This window comes from Phalaenopsis equestris, unplaced genomic scaffold, assembly GCF_001263595.1.
Source record: "Phalaenopsis equestris unplaced genomic scaffold, ASM126359v1 Scaffold000140, whole genome shotgun sequence".
Lineage (NCBI taxonomy): Eukaryota > Viridiplantae > Streptophyta > Magnoliopsida > Asparagales > Orchidaceae > Phalaenopsis > Phalaenopsis equestris.
This window is the reverse complement of record NW_018164582.1, coordinates 1,781,876-1,789,594: the sequence shown is the minus strand read 5'-3', so window position 1 is coordinate 1,789,594 and position 7,719 is coordinate 1,781,876. Positions and strand designations below refer to the sequence as shown.

The window sequence follows — 7,719 nt, the reverse complement described above, 5'->3', positions numbered from 1 at the left end:
AACTTAATAAAACATATTTTTAATTTAAATATTCAACTAAAAGGGAAATAAATCATAATAATGATATTGAAAACAATTTAAATAAGGAAGCTTCTAATTATAGAAAACTCTTAATTTAGCTGCCTAATTTTCGTCCTTCCTGATTGACATGTCCATTCTAAAAAGTATCAATTTTCTTCCTTTAAAAAACTTTTTTTCTCTTTTCACTAAAAGCTACAGCCATAAATTATTCCACACCAAATTCTCAACAAAGCGCTTCCAGTTTAACTCATAAAACACTCATTTAGCAGTTCAATACAAGTTAGATGTGCGTTTTTTTACACTTCTATGCCATTGAACAACAACGTGACAGAGTATAATCATTAAAATATTAGTGCTATCCATAATCCAAATCATGGAGGAAAAAATTAGCACTTTTCCTAATTTTTCTTAGTCATTTTCTATTTTACATTGTTATTTACTGTCATTACAGTAATATCAATAAAAAGTCACCGCAAGATTGTGTTAACAGCGAATGGACAAATATTTGCTGATTGGATTCTCCCACTCTCCTGAATACATGTCACTTTTTTTTTTCTTTCTTCTGCATAATCTTTACTCCCGAGATGCCACTAAACTCTTTCAAGCCTCACGGCAATCCTACATATCCAAAAAAGAAGGCATTCTTCCTTAAGGATATTTTCCAGAATAGATAATGCATACAAGAATGATATATAGAGTGAATAGTACGTGTGTGTCTGCATGATTGTGTTGTGACATAAAAGTGCAGTGGTTTATTGGGATTAGAAGAATAAAAGAAGAAAAATACGTGTGCGAACACATTAGTATGAATATCAGAAAGAAAATTAATTGAACTCAAATGAGGTCAAGATCACAACCATTTCAGGCAAGGTTTCCTACACAAATAAAATATGATATCCAATATAAACACTTAAAAATGTGTCGGTGTTTTATCTAGTCTGAATCAAATCGCTCATTTGAGAATGCTACTAATGTTGTATTCTAGCTTTGAGGCAAAGATGGTTTATCTACAGAAGTTGCATGCCTACAGGAATAGATAAAAAACATTTAACGATTAAAAAAAAATCATGGACATAAGTTAATATGAATAACAATTGTTAAAAAAAATTATAAATAACAGATCTAACTCTTCTTTTGCACGCACTATAGAGTGAATTAAAATAAAGGATTCATCAAACTGGTCCCAAATGCTTTGATAAAGGTGATGATCCAGCTAAATTGCATTACTATTCTATTCTACATCACAACACCATACTCACATGAGTTCTAAATAACTACCGATCCATTTGGACACGTACTTTTCTTTATTGATGTTCAATAATATCCCGAAGTTCTAGGACATGAGAACATAATGGCATATTCATGTGAAATCATTAACAACAATATTAATATGATTTTAAACGGCATTTGCTCTTCAGTTTTCAAAGCACTGCCGAGAATATTGTCCGGTAAGAAAATGTGTTTTCAGCCAATCCACTCAAAAATAAATAATTCAACTCATACAACAACAACAACAACAAAGCCTTAATCCCACTACGTGGGGTCAGTTACATGAATCTTTTTTCTCTATTGCGTCCTATTTAGTGTCATATTTTCATTTAGTTCTAATAAATTAAGATCATTTTTTTTATACAATAAGCCTAAGTCTTCCTAGGTCTACCTCTGCCTTCCCTAACATAGGTCGAATCTAAAACATCTACTCTCCTAATCGAATCATCAGATAGTATACGCTTAATGTGACAAAACCATCTAAGACAACTATTTGTAATTTTGGCTGTCACATGAGCTACACCAAACCTATCACGGATATATTCATTTCACATTTTTTTCTCCAAGTGTAAAGCCGCTCATCCACCTAATCATTCTCATCTCGACAACACTTAACTTAGTATTATGCTTCTCTTTTAAAGGTCAACATTCAACGCCATAAAACATTGCAGGTCTCACCAACCTTATAAAATTTTCTTTTCAGTCTAAGCAGTACTTTTCTATCATACAAAATAATTTTCTTTTCAGTCTAAGCGGTACTTTTCTATCAGACAAAATGCTCGAAGCATTCCTCCACTCCAGTCAACCAACTTGAATTCTACTATTAACATCCTTATCTATATCACCATTGCTATGAACAACTGACCCGAGATATTTAAATCGTTCACACCTTTTAATAATTTGATCACTCAAAGTTACACTTCTGTCACTAGAGCTACTACTACTAAAATTACATTCCATGCATTCAGTTTTAGTTCTACTCAAATGAAATTGGAAGATTTTTTTTTCTCTCGTCTTATCCACGAGAAGGATATCATCAGCAAAAAGCATACACCAAGGTACATCCTCCTATAAACGTCCAGTAAGACCATCCATAACTAAAGCAAAAAGACATGGGCATAAATCCGATCCTTGATGTAATCCAACATCATAGATCCGATCCTTGATGTAATCCAACATAAATAGGAAAACATTTGGTCAATCCTCCTTCAGTTCAAACACAAGTAATAGCTCTAGTATACATATGTTTAATGACTTGAATATAAATTGTATCAATACCTTTCTTCTCAAGAACTCTCCAAAGAATATCTCTTGGAATCTTATCGTAAGCTTTTTGTAAATCAATAAAAATCAAATGTAAATTCTCCTTATTATCTCTGAATTTCTCCATCAAGCTTCTCAATAAATGTATAGCTTCCATAGTAGACCTTTGTAATTCGTCTTAACCTATGATCAATTACCCTCTCCCATAATTTTAAAGTATGACACACCAACTTAATTCTTTTATAATTTGCACACTTGTACATCCCCTTTATTCTTAAAAACGAGCACCAAAATACTCTTCCTCCACTCCTTGGGCATTTTTTTAGTTTTTCAAATAATATTAAAGAGTTTAGTAAGCCAAGAAACTCCCAAATCTCCTGAACATTTTCATACTTCAATTGAGATATCATCAAGTCCTAGAGACTTTCCACCCTTGGTTTTCTTTAAAGTTAAAGCCTCCTCAACTTCTTCTTTACTAATGCGACAATAAAAATGAAATGTTATGCAAAAATAATGCAGAAGCGTAGAGAGTCACACAATAACAATCAAACACAAAAGATTTACGTGCTTTGGTATTGAATCGATTCACCTACGTCCACGGAGAGGGAGATTCCACTAGCATCGGATGGGAAAAAAACAGCTTCGGGTTACAACTCAACACTTCTCACCGTAACTCTCTCAAGAACACTAAGTCCTATTTTATAGAGGCGGCTTTAGAACATATAAGGAAATGAACCAAAAAAGAAACAAATCAATTATAATAAATTCATTAAATACAACAATCTCCACCTCATCTCTTATTTTTATAAAAGTAAGAGGTGACCAAATGAGCTCCAAACTCCAATTTAGTGTACTAAGATGGTTGCCTACATACCCTCTCCTGAAGGGATCAAGCTCTGCGTAGTTCTTCAAAATGCCCGTCCGGACAATCAGTCCTGAGCTCGAACAATCACAAATTCCTACAATAGATGAATTTTTGGACTTGTAGTATCACAGAACACCGTCGGAGACAGAGACTTGTGATCAACACCAAGTCATCCAACAGGTTGACTGTCATGTACTCAACCCCCATAGTAGACATAGCAACAACAGACTGGAGAACTGGCCTCCAACTGATTGGACTTCCTGCCAATGTGAAAAAATAACCAATTGTAGATCTTAGCATGTTTGTATCATCTTGTATATTCGGAGTCATTGTAGCCTACATACAAATCTACACTGGCTGAATGTCTCTCAAATACCAAACCAACATCAATTGTACCTTTTAGATACCTCAGAATAATATTCACAACCTGTCAATGACTCCTTCCTGAACCATGCATGAACATGCTCACAACACCAACTGTTTATACAATATCTGGTCTAGTACAAACTATAACATACAACAGATTGTTCACTGCACTATCATAATGAACTGATCACACATCTTTCCTCTCATGATTATCTTTAAGATATTAATCTGAACTCAACTGCACGTGAGATGCAATTGATACTCAATATCTTGCTCGAGTCATCAACCCCAAATTTCTTCAGCATCTTTCGAACATAAGCTCTTTACGAGAGTCAAACCTTTCTAGTTGTTTAAGTTTTGAGAATCTTTATGCCAAGAATTATGTTAGCTTCATCCAACTCCGTTTCGAAATGTTTGGACAGTTGATTCTTCATCCTATCAACCTCAATCTGATTAGCAAATGCAATCAACATATCAACAACATATAGAAGCAAGTAAATGAACTCACCGTTGCCAACTTCTTGAAATAAGCACAATAATCATACTGTCTCCTTGTGTATTCTTGTCCCTTCATGAATTGATCAATTTTTTTATACCACTGTTGTGGTGACTGCTTCAACCCATACAAAGACTTGTTCAGTTTGCAAACCAAGTCTTCTAATGTTCTATATTCAAGCAGCTGTAACGTGTAGATCTCCTATTGTAATTCTCCATCCAGGAATGCAGTCTTCACATCGAGTTGTTCCAAAATCAAACTGCACTGTACTACAAGTGCTAAGAGAACATGGACTGAGCAATGTTTGACCACTTGAGAGAAGACTTCGTCATAATCAATCACTTCTCATTACGCAAAGTCTTTTGCCACTAATCTTGTCATGTATTGCACATCAGCTCCATGAAATTCTTCATTCTTTGCATCACCCATTCACACCTAATGGCTTTCCTTTAGGAAGGAAACTTCACCAACCTCCAAGTATCATTCTTCCGAAGAAACTCCATATCTTCATCCATTGCCGCCCTCCAAAGATCATATTTTGGGCTCTTCAGTGCTTCTTTGTAGCGATAAGGAATTTCAGCCTCTGTGGCTGAAAGTGCAAATGCAATGTGATCCCTCAACCAAACTGGTTTTGGAACATTCTGGCGTCTGGTCCTATTCCTAGCAATAGATTCCTAAGCAGAAATCTCATCCTCAACATGTTCTTCCACCGTCTTCTGAGCACTATCAACAAATACTACTTGAGCTGCAATTGAGTTAGATATCTGAGTCGAAGTGTACAAGCTCTATGGAACAAATAGAGTTACATCAAAGCCACCTCGTTATGTTGTGGTTTCTCTCTAACTGTAAATTGGTGCTCTATCCTAACTCTCTGTCACTCTTGCAAGAACACATTTGAAATGTATTCGCCCCATTGATCGATCTGATACACTGGATCCTTTTATCAGTCTAAGCCTCAATCTATTTATTCCAAGTTAGAAAATTTTCAACACTTTTCTTTTGTGCTTCATGGTGTACGCCCAAACATACATTAAGTAATCACCAATAAAAAAGAAAAATTATCTTCGCCCGTTGAATGATATTGTCTTCGTCGGGCCCCAAACATTTGTGTGAGCATACTCTAAAATACATTTTGTACTGTGGATGGCAGTCCCAAAAGATACTCATGTCTTCTTGTCAAACATACAATGTTCACAGAAATTAAGTTTGTAGGTGTAAGTCCTTTGATCAATCCTTTCTTCACCAAATGAAACCTCTCCAACACGAGCTAGTCGCATATGCCACAACATAATGGCGTCAGAAGAATTATCAGCAATAGCAGTCGTTCTAGTCGTTGTGCTACCCTGAAGATAGTAAAGATAGCGATGATGAACTCCCTTCATAAAAACTATTGCTCCACGACATATACTCAATAACTACTTTGTAGCCCTTAGATTTTAAAGCCCTGACCGGCAACAAGTTCTTGATATCTGTAAAATGCTTCAAATCGATTAGCTCCCACACAGTAACATCCTGCAAAGTGATAAAGATACTCCCTATAATAATAGTACGACAAGCTTGATTGTTACCCAATTACTACACCGCTATCCAGCTCCTTGTACGTACAAAAAAATACCTTGATAAGAATAAATGTGATAGGTGGTACATATATTCAAAATTCAACATGATTCATTTGTAAATAATCTGTGAGAAACTATAGATGACGATACATCTGAATCCACCTCTTAACATATTTCCACAATAAGATTGACTTTCGCCTCAAATGCAACTTCATTTCCCTTCGCCTTCAGTTTCGGACAATCTTTCTTCCAATTACCAGTCTCTAAACAGTAAGCACACTGATTTTTCTCAAAACTGCGTTGACGAGACTAGCTCCGCTTTTGAGAATTATCGTCACTGCCATCTTTCTTTGTCAAATTATTTTTTTTCTCAGATATGTCAAAGTGTAGTGCAATTGCCTCAGTTGATTCCAGCTTTTCCTGTCACTCCGACGGAACCCGCGATTCAACAGTGTTGTGGCCGCTTCATCCTAATTTAAGAGCTCATTCCCATAAATGAGTGTCATCGTAAAGTTTTCGTACTCATTTGGAAGCGAATTCAACACAAGATGCAATTTGTCATCATATCCAACTTCATCATTCAAATTTAGCAGATCTACCAACACTTTCGTGAAATCATTCAAATGCTCATCAATAGTAACCCACGTCTAATCTAAAATCTGTAGAGTCGACGCTTCATATGAATAGAGTTCTCCACGCTCTTCGTGAGATATTTATTCTCCAACATCCTCCACAATTTCCCTGCAGAAGTCCTTATCATCACCCCATATTTGATCTTTTGGGTCAAACAATTTTGGATCAAACCACAAACACTCATGTTTATATTCAACAAATCTCTCTCTAACATCTCTTCAAGATATTTCTCACTATCCAGAACTATCTCAAAATTCAAAGAATACAATCCATTCATCACCTCGCATGACCACATGCCAAAGTTCTATTTGTCATCAAATTTCGTCACATTAAGAATAACGAAAAGTGTAATCATATGATGAATCAACTTTTCTACCGTCATGGTGAATGTTGAATTATCTGACATAATGTTATTACTCCCACTATTGGAATCTCTTTCTAAAAAAAATTCTTCTAACAGAGTATGTGAAAAAAAGGAAAAAAAAATCAAACAAAAAAAAAGATTCACCTCTAAAAAAATAAAGTTCAAAAAATAAAAAATTCTTTTTATCTCCTGAAATTTCTTTTTTTCTAGAAATTCTTTTGCTTTTAAAAAAATAAAATTTTTTATTTCTGTTAAGAAAATTTTCAAATTTCCCTAGCTAAAAATTTTTGAAATTATTCCTTTCCTCCTTTCACTTTAAGCCTTTTAATAATCCTAGGAAAGAAAAGGGGGTGAGGGAATAATCTTAAGGTTCCCTTCCTTTAATTCTCCTTCTCGGTTTTGAACAGGTGTGGCCTGTCTGTTGACGCTCATCGCTCGCCGAACCACGCAGGACAACTAATCTCTGCTTGTTGTTATCAGACCCACCAGAATACCCACATTTTGAGATCCCGATTTTCGCCCAAGTTGCCAAACTGCTGCCAAACCTCAGAATTTGCCGACAAAGCATGTCGGACCAAGTGCTCAAAAAACCTCTGGCAACATATGTTGGATTTGCTGCTGTCGAAGTTGAACCACTCACTGTTCACAAACCTGAGGCTCTGATATCAACGGTTATGCGAATACAATGCGGAAGCGTAGAAATTCACACAACAACAATCAAACACAAAAGATTTACGCAGTTTAGCGTTAAATCGTTTCGCTTAGGTCACAGGGAGGAAGATTCCACTAACACCGGATGGGAGAAAGAAAAAGCGTCTTGGAAGTATAACTCAACACTTATCACTATAACTCTCTCAAGAACACAAAGTCCTCTTTTCTAGAG

The 7,719-nt window shown here is 35.5% G+C and overlaps 1 protein-coding gene across 1 annotated transcript in view; it reads right to left on the bottom strand.

The window, feature by feature from the left end:
* Nucleotides 1-258: 258 nt before the first annotated feature.
* LOC110021738 overlaps nucleotides 259-7,719 on the bottom strand; it is a gene marked incomplete in the record, with an annotated part of 9,438 nt that continues 1,977 nt past the window's right edge. Inside the window, 1 exon segment of the mRNA XM_020720350.1 lies at nucleotides 259-641.